Raw genomic sequence first — 14,394 nt, 5'->3', positions numbered from 1 at the left:
ATATTTTAAAAGTCCAAGGGTTTCCTGTTTCCGCGCAGAACCTAGACCTAAGAAATCTCGCCCCATCTCCTCTGTCCGCCCCCCCATCCCCAACTGATCCTGGCCATGAAAGAACTTTAGATTGCCCATGGAAGACAAGGACAAACTTTATAAAACCCAGCAGCCTAAGAAATTTTTGTTTGCAATCTTTTTTTTGTTTTTTTAACTAGAGGCAGAGTATAAATATTTATAAGTGAGCACAGCGTCTGCTAAATCTCGGTGAAAAAGTTTGTGGAATCTCTTATCCATATGCTATATCTATCACGTGGACATCAAATCAGACAAGATACACGTTTCTCGCAAATAGTTTTATTTTGGAGATTTTGCAGACTGGATATTAAGAAAAGTAAGAGGAATGTACAAAGTCACTTTACAGAACTACAGTACTCACTGAACCATTCCAATTCATCGAATGGGTTTTTCATATGGAATCAGTGATCCACCCACATATGGAATCAGAACACCAATGAGACTGCCAGGGGGAAAGAACAATTTGTAGGACTTGATTATATCCTTGTATCCTGTGTTTTGATTTCACCAGGCATTTTTTTTGATAAAATGAAGCGCTCCACGTTCTGAAGCACCTGCTTAGTTCCAGGTCATTTTCTCCACAATTCCGCTAAGTAAAAGTGTCTCTCCTCATTTTACAAAAGAGGGGACTGAAGCATCGACAAGTTCTGAAACTCCTTTAAGATCAAAGTACAATTAAAGGGGGGTAGGGGACAGGATCTGTAGAACTCCAGGGGTTTAAGGCTGTCCAGTCCATGCCCACTTTTCTCCTTAGGAGAGGCAGCTACCCTTACCATTTTTTTTAAACTGCAGTAGTAGACTTACAGATATATTAACTGAACTATGTACTAAATCCAGGCTCTGCCACTTACTGAATGAATGACTGTAGACACATTTACTTAACCTTTCTGTGTCTCAGTTTCCTCATTTGCAAAAATTCAAATATTAAAGGTAACTATCTTGTATGGTCATTGTGAGGATTATAAATTAATATGTGGAAAGCACTTATAACAGGGCCTTATAAAACTTTTATAACAGGCACAAAGAAAATTCTATACAATTGACTACTGTTTTTACTACAATGTATCATGAGAAAATGCTTCAGACGTATTATGTACTATAATAAATGGTCATCTTCATTCTTGTAAAACAACTCTGGAGAAGGAATGTCTAATACGTACAATATAATGCTTTTAACCACTTTTGCAACATCACTAATAATAATAATGCTATAGCGCAAGTATTATACAGTCATATGTTAACTCCTAAGTGGTTTATTATTTGCTTTCAAAACTATACAATAAGTTATTGGTTTTGGGAACATTTCCTTCCAATAAGAAGTTTAGTTAGAGGATGGATATTAAAAAATTTGACCTGAGATCACCAACTTGCCCCTTTGAAAATGAAGGCAAAAAATTAATACCTATAGGAACCTCTGGGCTTCAGTAAGTAAATACATAGGTTTACCTTAATAAAATATTCGGTATTTGCATTTAAAATCAAATAGTTGACCTATTTCATTGTATTTTCTGGAATACTCCTGCAGTTCTAAAACAAATGTCCTAAGTTTCTTTTCTCAGAGAGCTGCAGGAAAGGAAGATTTATAATGTTGTAATCCAACTTCCAATATACATACAGATGCTAACTTAAGCTTTAAAATGGAAACGCTGAAAATGCCATAAATCTAACATCTGTCTTTATTACATTCTCTGCCTTTTTAAATGGCTGATACATTACCTCAGAGTTGGATTACTTAACAATAGGAGGGGGAGAAAATACCGGCTCTATACCTTTCTGTTAAGACAAGAAATGAACCACTCCCTTTAAAAGACTCTTGCTTGTTTCTGTAATTGACCCACCTCGCAGGCCATCCCGGGAGGGAGCGGAACGAGCTCCTGAGAATGGCAGAAGAAGTCTGGCCTTGCTGTGGGGATCCGGGCTTGTGCCCCAGTTCTCCCTCTCCTGCTCATCACCCATCCCAGTTCACCCAAAATTCACAGGCCAGACAGGAAAGCTTTCTTCCTTTTGCTGAGTGAGCTCCGAGCCCTTTTCTCATCTGCTTCTGAGAGCCAAGAGGATCGAGAGCGTCCTAACGTTCCCGTGCATTTACAGGTCGCTCCTGCTGCTTCGGTTCAGCTGGCGCCTTCGCCCTCGGCCTGCTGCGCAGAAAACTGTCACACCCGAACGCACAGCCGAGCTGGCAATAACGGACCTGGTCGCTGCGGGGGACGTGGAGATCCAGAAGTGGAGGGGGGAGTAGCACCCCGTCACCCCAATAAAACCTTTCTCTCTCTAAAAGGCTGAAACCTGCTCTTGGCTGCAGTTCCTTTTCTGAGAAACACAGGAAATCCTTCCCCAAGGCGCTTTCCCAACCTTCCCGGCAGCGCTGGCCGCGACTCCCACCGGCCCTGGGACCCTCACCACCCTGTTCCCACAATCGCAAGGCCCCTCATTCTTTCAACCTGGTGGCAGTTTACCACCTGGGCATCCTCCTCCCCCCTGGGTGACCCCCGCCCCCAGCCCAAAGCCAAGAACATAATTTCGTGGACCGGGGTAGCTAGCCGTGGCCAGCTGAGGGACATCACTGCTCTCCGCCGGGTTCCCGCCCTCAGCCAATCCCACCCAGAAGCAGTGTGGGTTTAGTCCCCTGGACCCCAGATAGGAAGACTGGGAGGCATAAAAAGTGCGGTCGCTCAGCAGCCATTCCCGACTTCGGAGCGCCTCCCCGGGGCCCGAGGCCCAGTTGCGCCGCCTCCCACCGCCTCTCTGTCACCCACGGGCGACACTCCTCCGTCTGACCCCCTCCGTGTTCGAGCCGCCGTGCGGCCTGTCCAGGGTAGTCGGTCAGGGGGATTTCTCACGGCCACCATCGCCACCCAGGCCCAGGCCTGCGAGATGCAAGCAAGGGCTGGGAAATCTGCACGCGGGGGTGGGGATTAAATACGTTCAAGTTCACACAGAAAGAATCCAGAAGTACTTCGAGTATCCCTGTCCGCTTCCCACCCCCCCAAATCTTACTCTGCTTTAAAGAAGCTGCTAAGCCAAAGCAGAGCCGGCTTTGGGCAAGGTTAGGGAGAGGGGGATGTCCAACGTCTCCCTTCCATCCGCTGGTTACCTCTCTACTCCCAAGAAAACAAGCGCGGAGGAGACGGGAAAGAGCAAGGAGAGGCGCGGGAGAAGCCGTACCTGCCGCGGCTCGAGCTTCCTGGAGGCCGGCGCGCGCTCCCCTGGGCGCCGCGGGAGCTTCGGCGGTGGCGGAGCTCTCTCAGCCTCCCTGCCGGCCGCCTCGGAGTCCCCCAGCTCGCGGCGCGGATCCCCTCGTCCCTGCGCTCCCGCTCGCCGGCGCTGACTGGCCCGCGGGAGTCACGTGCAAGGACAGGGGGCGGGGGTGCGCAGCGGCGGGCTGCACCTCCGCTGGGCGCCTGGCTGCGGGGCTGTTCAAAAAACTCCCCTAGCAGGCAAAGTCCAGGCGCAGGGATCTCCTCGGAAGACGCCAAAGTGCGACCGCCGGGGCGCGCGGGCTTCGCCCACCGCCCTGCCTGAGGTCGATTCGGTTTGCGGTCTTGCCCCGGGTCAGCTTTATTGATGACTCGTCTCTCTCCCACCTCCTCCCCTGCCTTCCACCTCCTCCCTCCTCCCCACGCTTCCTGGTGGTCCGGTTCCAGCCGCGGCCCCGGACGCGGGGGGCGAGGGGCGGGGCTGATAGCGGGGAAGGTGACCTCTTGGGCGCGACCCCGGCTCGGGTGTGGGGCCCTGGGTCACCGGGGGTGCCCGGCTGGTTGCAGGGCTCCGGGTGATAGTGGGATTCTCCTAGCCCCAGATTCTGGGGAGGAGGAAGAGACACCAGACTTGAGATTGCCCCCCTCAATCAGAGCGCGGACACCTAAGCCTGCCTTTCACCTTCGCAGTAGCCCGGGGAGTCGGCCAGGCTCCTGCGCTCAGTTTTATGTTCATGCAGATAAAAGTGCACGCTTTCAGGGCGAAGCTTCCCAGCCCCTGCGGCCTCCTCCCTTCAGATCATTGCGTTTTCTCTGCTGCCTGCGGCGCCGCAGCTCCAATCCAAGGGATTTAGCAGGGACTTGGGGAGCTCGGCAATCCAGCGGAGTTTCTCGGCCGAGAGGACTCTTCCAGCGGCCTCAGCCCCCCTCCCTAGAGCGGGGGCGGGGAGGGTGGCAGGCCTGAGTTTGGAGTCGGCGTCAGTGCCTAGAGGCCCCAGCTCAGCGGGGCTGCGAGCCGGAGAGTCCCTCAGACAGGTCTAAAGGTTAATAGAGCAATCAGAGGGCCCTATTACCGCGTAAAAAATAACCCATCGATTACCGCAGCCTTCAGCTCCAGATAACAGCCGGCCGGTGGCTCTCAAGCTTTCGGTTAAACTTCCCCCCCATCCCCCCATAAGGTCGCGTTTCTCTCCCTTGCGCAGGTTTCTCATACCAGATTGGAGGGGTCGGGAGGGGGCCGGGATACCACCCTGAAAGAAACCTGTGCGCCTCCGAAGTAAGGGTACGGGCGAGACCCGCTTCCGCAGTCTGTAATCGGTCGTGGATTCCCGGCCTGAGCGAGGTCAATCCGGGCGCCGAGGCCGAGGCTAGGACGCGGGGCTGATTGGAAGGAAACCCCCCAAAGGGATCGTGGCCAACTCGTGGGGATTCTCAGGAAAATCCCGGAGGAAGGACTGAGCGCGGCTGCGCGGGGAATTCTCTTCCCTGAGCTGAAGGTGCGGAGGTCCAGAGGGGCTCAGGCCGAAGAGAGAAAACTGAGGCTCCCGGCAGAGCGGCGGAAGGGCTGAGCGCCCGCTGGACTCATCGACGCCCGCCTGGGCCCCTTCGCGCCCGGGAAGCTGAGGGTGGCATGCTAGGGGTCCCTTCTCCAGCTTCCTCCAGCTCCTCGCCAGCGCCTTGCAGAATTGGGGGCTGCAGATCCCAGGCCTGGGAACTTAAGAGGGAGGGGGTCCTGGGGCTCCCGGAGGCTGGACATGAGTAAAGGCGGTTTCGCGGGGACACTCCGACCGGCGCACTTTCAGATGCAGCCGAGAAGGGCACGCGACCCCTGTGCTTTTGAAACGGGTCCTCCTTCCCCCTGGGGTGAGCGAGAGAGCCACGAAGCCAAAGGCCTGCGCCAGGGGCCTACGAGGGCTTTCTGAGCAAGGCTGAGCTCGGAGGAGCAGGAAGCTGCCCCGGCATCTCTCTTCTCCCTGGGAATCTGTGGCTCCAGCGATGCCCCGTGTCTCAGAGCTGCCTCCCGCGCGCGACCCCCAGAGGGCGAAAGGGGCTGAACCTGGAGACTGGGCCTTGCGACTTAGCATCTGGCGGAGCGGCCATCTGAGCGTCCTCCCCAAAGCCAAGGACGCGGGCCGCTCCCACGCGGGCTGCTACCTTCGTAGTGCCGCGTCGGCCAAGGCGCCAGAGCGCGGGTGCTGAGGGTCGCAGTAGCTGGGTGACCAGCGGCCAGCCTCGGCCCACTCCCCACCCCCAGCCTCCCGTACAGTGGTGGGGGCAAGAGCAGGCCCCGCTCTGTGTGGCTGTTGTGAGACCCCTGATGGAAGAGACTGCTCTTTCTAAGCGCTTCCTTTCAAGGAACCCCGGATGCACCAGGGGGGCGCTCCTGGCCAGGCCTGCGACAGAGCTCCTTTACCACTACCACCGACACACCCCAGCCCCCCAGCCCCGTCCGCGCTCTCCTGGTGGGCTGAAGCCTGGGAATCCGTCAAAGATTCCTTGCTTCTAGGAAGATGCCTGGAACCGAGAATTTTGTGTCTGTGTTCTGCGTTTTCCCCTCCCTTTGGGCCCAGCGCCCCAACTTTTCTCCCCAGAGGGCTCAGCTCAAGGACGGTCCCGAGAGTGGCTGGCGAGCGGCCCGCTCTTTTAGGGTGTTTCGTTTTCCTGCGCTCCCTCCCTCCTTCCTTCGCTCACCCCCTCCCTCCCTTGGGCGAGGCGGGAGCCGCCGCGGCCGCCGCGCCGTTGCCAGGAGCGGAGAGCATTTCAAGGCCTCGCTGGCCCGCCGGCTGGAGGAGGTTTATCGGCTGCCGCTAAGTTCCCAGGCTTCTCCCTCGCTCAGGAGGCCGCTGGGAATGGAGTTGGGGGTGTGTGCGCATGTGGTGTGCTCTGAGGTTCGGACTCCTGGCTATTTTTAAGGAGATGTCTCTGGGCTGGCCTGGGATATGGCCCAACCCCATTCATGCCCTCATTCCACTTTTCCTTCCCATAATCTACAAGGAAAATGTAATACTGTAAAGTCTTTGGCCCCTTTTTTACTAAGGGCCTGGGTCTACTGAAGAGTCAAGTCGTGAAATTTAGACAAATAAGAATTACTAAGATGTGCTATTCGATTAAAAAAATAAAAAATCTCTCCAGGACACAAGACGAAGTTGCCAGGTTTTTTTGCTCCATTAAGGCCTCTGGGACTTGAGCCGGTCCATACCTTAGAGACGTATTTGTAGGCAGGACATGGAATAGAGAGGAATCGGAACTCTAGTTCCCTGAAAAAAAGTTAATAAACAGTGGACGATGGGATTCACAGCGACAACAGCGATGGTCTCCCTGGGTGGGGTTCTCCGGAGTCCCTGGCGGGACCCGAGCGGGCTTGCTTTAAGCCGAGCGCAACTCCGGGGCCACAGTCTCAGTTCTGGCTGGTACGGCCGCCGGGCACCCTGCAGAAATCAGCCTCGGCAGCCGCCAGCCCTGAAAACCAACGACACCTGAAAAAACAGCAGCCCCCCAAAGTCTTCTAATCGGGAGCAAGAAACCCGCAGAGAGACAGGACCGGGGAGGGCACTGGAAAAGTCACCCCTCGTCCTGTGTAACGAATTCCTCCGACATGTAGACGCGTCTCTGCGAGCTTGTACCTAAGGGCTCCGGCACAGACAGGCAAAGGGACCCGCGCTGAACGTTTGCCGGCTCCTGTCCCCACGCGGCCCTCCAATTCCCCCGCCGGGCCTGGCGCCCTCGGCACGATTCCTTCTCCCTCTGCGACAACCGGTCCTCACTCGCGGGGCCCGCACTGCGCCCAGCGTCGCCCCACACCCCACCCCGCGGGTGGAGCACGGAGGATCCGGGTGCGGAGCAGGGCCGTCGCCCGCGGATGGAAAAATGGAGAACGAATTAAGCTGCGAGGCTAGTAGACCTTCTTTCCCTCCCGAGCCCCTGTGCCTTGGCAGCGGGAATTCTTGGGGAGGGGGGCTAGAGACCCCCGCCCCGGGAACCGAGCTCTGCCGCCCAGGAAGCGCCCATCAGCCTCCTGCCGGTGGACGTGAGGAGAGAAGTCAGCCACGCTGCTTAATTCTGTCTTGCTTGTGAACAGGCTACTCGGTGCTGCAAGGCGAAGCCATGCTGTCTCGGAGACCGCAAACGCTTCCTGCTGCTTCCGGCCCTGAGGACTAGCGTTGCTGACACACACTCCGTATTTCCAGATTACAGAACACTTTCAAATTCCATTTTTTTTCGAGGAAACAACAACATCGCCGCGCTAGAGGGAGGGAGAGAAGATGTTCCCATCCTCATACAAACAGGAACTAGGAGACCCAGAGAGGTTAAGACACTTGTTGGAGGTGGCAAAGCCGGGGCGCCCTGCAATAGGTCTCGAATCTAGATGTCTGAGTCTTAGTTCTTTCATCCATTCTACTTATTATCGAGTTTCTATAACGAAACGCTTTTTAAAGCCCTCGTTTTGCTTTTCAAATATTTCTAAATTTCATTTAATGGGGACATCTGGCATTTAAAAATTAAAATCAAGTTTAAATAAAACAGTTTGTGTCTCATACTCTAAGAGCCTGTGGGAAGGGAAAGAAAAGGAGTCTCCACGTTTTCACCAAGTTCGGGAAGGATGCCAAAAGCTTTTTGAATGGGGAGGGCATTCCTCAGGTTCCGGGGCAGCGGAGGCGAGAACTGAAACCCAATCCAGGCGCCCGCAAGTCCGGGCTCTGCCGCCAGCAGGTCGCCGAGCACCGGGCGCCCTGCGGCCAGGCTGACGCCCTAGCGTTCGCCCCTCTACCCTCGCCCAGCCTGGCTCCCTCTCCCCCTCCAAATGGGAGACTTCAGATGGGGGTGGGGGAACAGCAGCAAGCGGGTGCTTCCGGCACCCACTGCCCAGGCTGCACCGAGACCGCTCTGGGCCTGCAGAATCTCTGAGCTGTCCGGAGGGGCCTTACTCTTGGGGACCGAAGCTGTCACCTCCAGGATCTCTCTTGGTGACGTGGGCCCCATTCTTTCCCTTGTGGCTTCTCCCTCCCTCCTACCCTGTTAGGGGCTTTTGAAGCTGCAGCACTGGCTGCGCCCAGTACAGAGGAAGAGCATGATAAATGTTCTTGGAATAAATAAAACGTGACTTTGCTTAATTCCTAGGCCTTCTGTTCCCCGGAGTTACAAATTCGCTTATCTGTGGTTGCTTATACACACCCCTTCCTCCCCCCACACACCCCAGAATGTAGGCTCTATGAGGGCAGCAGCCAGGGCTGGCACATAGTAGATGCTCAATAAATGTTTGTTAAATGATTACAATTGCAAAAGGACTTGCTAATAGCATCTCTCAGGGTTGCTGGGAGTTGGAGAAACAACACTCCCTTCAAAGGGGAATGCATCCCCTGGCACACAGTAGGTGCTTAGAGTCACCACCATTTCTCAGAGTAGGACCCTGAGGCCCAGGCCAGACACGGAGAGACAGGCCCAGTCTGAGTCACTGCAGAGTGTTTATCTGCACCTCCACCTACAAATCTCTCGCTCAAATCTAGGCTGCCTCTAAGGAAACCGGGAGTCCCAGGACTCTGGGGTCTGCAGGAAGAAGGGATTTCCAGGCGCACAGTCAGGATTTTGGAGGTCGAGTTCAGCTAGGGACCTGGTTAGGCGCCTAGGCTGCGACGATTGGACAGGGAGGCTGCCCGGTTCCCTAGGACAAAGGCCGACAAGAGACGCCAGGTGTACCATCTCCCGGTGCGGACGGCCCAAACCCATACCTTTTGGAAAGCTGGAGGGACGCTGTCCGACAGCAGGACCGAGAAAATAAAGTGAGGGAGGGATGGAGAGAGGCAGAAACAAGAGAAAGCAGAGAAAAGGGGGAGAGACAGAAGAAGGCAGGCAGAAAGGACAGAAAAAAGACTGGCTTGAGAACCCAGAGGGACAGGATTTGTTCATTCATCAATTAACTCATTCAGCCAGTCATTCATCCTGTTTTTACTGAGCACCTACTCAGTGCCAGGGACTGTCTGAGGCGCTGGGATTCAGCATAGAATAAAACAGAGAAAAATTCTGCCTGGGGAGCTTACATTCTATAAGAGGAAGATGGAGAATGAATAAGTCAGTATAGACTTTTAGGTGGTGTGAAGTGTTATGGAAAAAACACAGCAGGGAAAGGACAGGCAGAGAGCAGAGAGGAACAGAGACCAGGGAAACGGGGCGGGGGGCGGCGGAGAGGGAAACACAGACCCAGAGAAAGAAGAAGAGATAGGAGTCAAGAGACCAGGCGACAGAAATAGAGATCGAGACCCCCAGGGAGAGGGGAGGCCAGCGAGAGAACTGGGAAGGAAAGGCCTGGGCCGGATGGAGGCGAGGGGACCAGACGGGGCGAGGTCAATCCCGAATCGCGCCCCGCTCCCGGGAGGGCTGCGGTGTTGACGGGGACCCAGCGGCTGGAGCGCTGCCAGTCCAAGACCCCGGCGCTCATGTCGGGACTTGTGGAGCCACCGGAGACGCGGTGTTCCTAGCGCCAGCTTGGGCCGGTTTCCGCACAGGCCGCCCCCGGCACCCTTCCCCGGGCCACCGAGCCCGAGGTGACCCGGAGTTGGGGAAGACGCCCAGGCAGGCGCCGCGACCTGGCGGCGGAGCGAGAGACAGGAAAGTGTCAAGGAAGCGCGAAGCCCAAGTGCGAAAACAGCATCTCCTCCCTCGCCTCCACCCCCCAGCTCTGGAAGCAGAGCCCGCCCGGGGGCATCTCCCAAAGCCGCGGCTGCGGGGCTGAGGGCTCTAGGCCCTGCGGTCCTGCACGTGGGGTAGGACCCTCTCTCCACAGGCCTGGGCTTCCCTGTAATGGACAGTAAGGTCGCTTAGAGGCCACCACCGCTCAGTGGCAGCAGGTGCCCAAAGAGAGTGGGCTGCCTTCTCTCACACACCCCTGGGCGCATGGAGATATTTATTACTTATTTGGAAATGATTGGTTTCTTGCAACAGCAGAAGAAAATGGGAGGCATGGAGCTTCCAACAGCTTGACCTACCTATTTCTGTCAAAAGGCTATTTGCTGTATTTTGACCTGAGTGAAGAAAACGACGGCAACATCCTTGACATTCCAATTCTCTTCGCTAGTTTCAACTTTCCCATACAGGCTCCTGTATCTGCGTGTTTGACTGAAAGACAAGGGTGTCCTGCCTTTAAAGTCTGCTTTCTTCCACAGCCCCAGGCCCTCTTTAGCAGAGGTGCTAATCCACAGCAAATTGCCAAAGAGCAAGGGACTTAAAGGGAGAAAAACCGAGAGGCTAGAGTCTGAGTGAAATGGAATAATCAGCACCTGGATGGGAAGAGCTGGCAGGGTTCCACCCTCGGAGGGGCTGAGCTGACCCCAGGAGCCTCAGCTCGCTGCGCCCGCCCGTCCTCCCCCTTCCATCTCATACCACCTCTCACTGGGGCTGGAACCTTTCCCCTGTGAGGGGAAGGATCCTTGCGCCCCCAGCCCAGGAAGTCTCTGGAGATGTCCCGTTCCCATAGCCCACACTCTGCTTGGGGATGGGGTAGGGGTGGGTTGGAGGGCTCGGAGCAGATAGAATAAGACACAGCCTTATCTGTCAAGAGTGATCAATTTCACAATCACTAGGTGAGAAATTGGTCTTTATTCCACTCCAAAAGCCCTGGCTTCTCATTCTCTCTCCCCGCCTCTTCCTCCCCGCCCCCCCCCCAACCTCTACATATGATTGTCAGAGACTGTGACATTCCCATCCCAAACTCTCTGAACATGGCTGCTCAGCATATGAATTATTTGTGATTTGCCTCAGGATAAGAAAAGCTAAATGTAAGTTGTGTTTTAATCTATAAAAGAGGATTGCTGGTATCTTCACACTTACAGTTTTTACTCCTAATAGCCCCAAACTGGAAGCCACACAAATGATCCTCAACTGGGAAATGGATGGAAGGCCATGCAAGGGAATACTACTCAGGAACAAAAAAGAATGAACTACAAATACACCCAGCGACAGGAGTGAATGTCAAGTTCACTAGGGCTGCATGAAAGAGGTTGGACTCAAAAGACTAAGTGAACCCGTTTGTATGACATTTTCCCAAAGGCGAAACCATAGGGATAGAAAACAGAGGTTGCCAGGGGCAGGGGTTTGGGGGAGAGTGACTGCAGAGGGGGAGGAGGACATTTTGGGGGGGTGTTGGAGCTAGCCTATATCTTTTTTTTTTTTTGCAAATGTTCATAGCAGCTTTATTTGTAAAATCCCAAACTGAAAACCCAAATCCCCTCCCCCGAATGAATAGACAAACAAACTGTGGCACATCCATGCCATGGAATACCATTCAGTGATATACAGTGTCTTGGATGAATCTCCAGGGCATTATGCTTAGTGAAAAAAGCCAGTTCCCAAAGGTTATATGTTGTATTATTATTCCCCATATATAACACTTTTGAAATGCAGTACATTGTAATTACTTGTCTTTTTCAGTTTGATTCTCCTTCTCAGGCTCTTTGACAAAGCCATCTTTATAAACCAATAGTTCAAATGATTTGGGCAGTTTCCATCATAAGGAGTGTGTCACATTTGGTTATCAAATCCATCTTGCTGTGATCTACACCCAGTACAATTATATCATAGATTTTCAAGGGGCAGAGAGAATTCTAAACACCAACCATAACTATCTCCGACATACAGGTGAAAAAACTGAGGTTCAGAGAGAGTAAATGTTTTGCCCAAGGTTGCACAGCAAGCTCCTAGTGTCAGGACCCCAGAGATACCCTCACTCTCAGCAAGAACTCTCCGCTGCTTCACTCCAACACGTCTACCTGGGTGCAGTGCCACTGTTTTCACGGTTTTTCTCCTGTTGCCCAAGGCACTTCCTTACCTTGTGAAGAAGCCTCTGCTGCTGTCGGTCAGGAGCCTTGCTGGAGATGCCAAGTGAAAAAATGTGGAACTAGTCTATATCTTGATTGTGGTGCTGGTTATACCATTTGTGTGTTTGGCAAAACGCATAGAACTGTACCCTAAAAAGGGTGAATTTACTCTATGTAAATGTCACCTCAATAAATCAGACTTTTAAAAAAGCCGGGGGTTAAGAGTATTTCTGGGACAGGAGAAAATTCTTCAGCCCCTATGCTCTCTCTCTCTCTCTCTCTCCACACACACACTCCCATCTCCAGTCTTTAGTGAGACTTCACATCCCTGGTACATGATTCACTCCCCCCCTAAAATACTTCAGAAAAGTGATTTCTATGTAAAAGAAAGCCTTGCGTCTCTTCTAAAAGGATCCAGCGTCCAAGGTTGGTCCTGCCTGTTGCAGGAAGCGTGACTTCCCAGGGAGGGTGACTGTTGTCTCATCCTGAGAGTCCTGGAACCAGGTGGCAGAAGCTCAGAGATTGCTAAGTCACTTTCAACCACACTGTTGCTCCCCCAGGCAACTGGCTGGCAGCAGATGGAGAGCGGGGAGACCCAGCTGGCCAGAAGCTAGTCAGTCAGAGGAGACTGGGTTTTGTCCAGCTGGTCCCATGAGGCAAGAATAAGCCAAGGCCTGGCCTTGAGAGAATGAGCTTGCCCCTGGGAGTACAACTATACTTCCTTTAGTCCACTTGGTGAAACGTGGCCTTTCCTGCACATGATCATATTCAGCCCTGCAACAGTTCTGCAGGATAAGTTGTTTTGGCTCTGATTCTTACATCAATTTTCATTACACTCAGCTGCAGTTCGTGACCTGCACGCGGAAGGGCTACCATGCAGATAGATGGTAACCGGGAAAAAAGTGTGTTTTATGCCAGATAAAACTACACTTTGTATCTGTATTTACAGAAGTCATGGTCTAGTAGACATCGCAAGCGAGCCCAAAGCCACTGACTACCAGGGCCATAGGATGGCTCTGCTACCTTTTCTGCTCAATAAAAGTGGTGTGTGTGTGTGTGTGTGTGTGTGTTCATTTCTACCCCTTCCAAGAGTTGTCGATAATATCATCGTTTGTAACTCTCGCCAACCTCTGTGGTCATGGAGGAAAAATGAATATTAATGTTAACAGACACCCATTGGTTTTTGGCTTTAATCTCATCCTGTTCACTTAAATGAAAAAACCAACAGCACTAACAAACACAAAACACCACCATCAACGAAAACAGAACAAAACCCCACAAAATACTATTTCCTGTTACAAATAGAGCAAACAGATTGGCTTTGTCTATTGCCCTCTTACTCTCCTCCCCATCCTCCCAAAGCTTGCTAATGAAGCACTGGAAGAACCAAAAGGTGGCAAGGGAAGGGAAGGAGTAAAAAGCATGCAGGAAGCCACAGCTAGGAGAGCTTGTGGCAGGTAGCATTCTGGGAAAAAAAAAAAGAGGGAACTCTGGGGGCCAGAGGTAAATCAAGGGCCAGTCTCTCTCTCACGAAATGAGACTAAACACCATGATCTGGCAGTTCCTTCAGCCTCGATGTCCTCTGAACCTTAATCATTTGGATTCCCTTACAGGTATTGCAATTCACCGTAGCAAACACGTATTGAATGCTTGCTGTGTGCCAGGCACCATGCAAACTTTGGAGATGTAGGGATGAACATACGTCGCTACCTCCAAACTGGTTCAGACCAGTGAGAAAAAGAGCCCTGCAAACAGGCAACAGGAGAAAGTGCTGCAACAGATAAGTTAGAAGAGAAACCATGTTAATTCCTTGGGGTGGGGGGAGGGAAGACTTCACGGGAAGAGGAAGTAAATGGACTCAAGGAACTATATTATTTTTATATGTAGATGTCCCCCCCCATACTTTTGCCTCATTTACTGTTCCCTTTCTAGACCTCAGCGTGCGCGCGCGCACGCGTGTACACACACGCAGGCGGCGACCTGGCTTGACTGTTAGGCACACCGAGAACCTACAACGCGCACGACTTCGTCCATTTCACACATCCGATGCCAAACACGCATATGCGTCGCGGGTCCTACCCAGTGCCCATGTGGCCGGCGCGTGGGCTGGCAATCGGGGTGGGGGGGTCAGGAGACCTGGCCTCTCGTTTGCATCGCCACCAGGTTGCGTGACCTCAGGCATGCCCAGTCCCCCACTCTGCCTCAGTTTCCTCATCTGTGAAATGTGCGGATTGTGATAGATCATTTCTAAGCTCCCTTGCGGCTCTTTAAAAACAAATGAACACGTTCTTAAAAGACACTGGGATTAAGAGGTGGAATAA

General features: G+C 53.0%; 1 protein-coding gene across 3 annotated transcripts in view; it reads right to left on the bottom strand.

Annotated features, from left to right (window-relative positions):
- The window catches only part of GATA4 (GATA binding protein 4), a 79,824-nt gene that overhangs the window by 50,052 nt on the left and 15,378 nt on the right, over positions 1-14,394 (bottom strand). For 2 of the 3 annotated variants that reach the window (XM_081237602.1, XM_081237604.1), the window contains exon 1: positions 3,235-3,317. The exons of the other annotated variant lie outside the window; for it this stretch is intronic. The gene's annotated coding sequence lies outside the window, so the exon portion shown is untranslated. Of the gene's footprint in view, positions 1-3,234; positions 3,318-14,394 lie in introns of those variants that run through there. 3 annotated transcript variants of the gene reach the window in all.

This window comes from Mesoplodon bidens, assembly GCF_964165515.1.
Source record: "Mesoplodon bidens genome assembly, chromosome: 6".
NCBI lineage: Eukaryota > Metazoa > Chordata > Mammalia > Artiodactyla > Ziphiidae > Mesoplodon > Mesoplodon bidens.
This window is presented reverse-complemented; position numbering and strand designations above follow the sequence as displayed.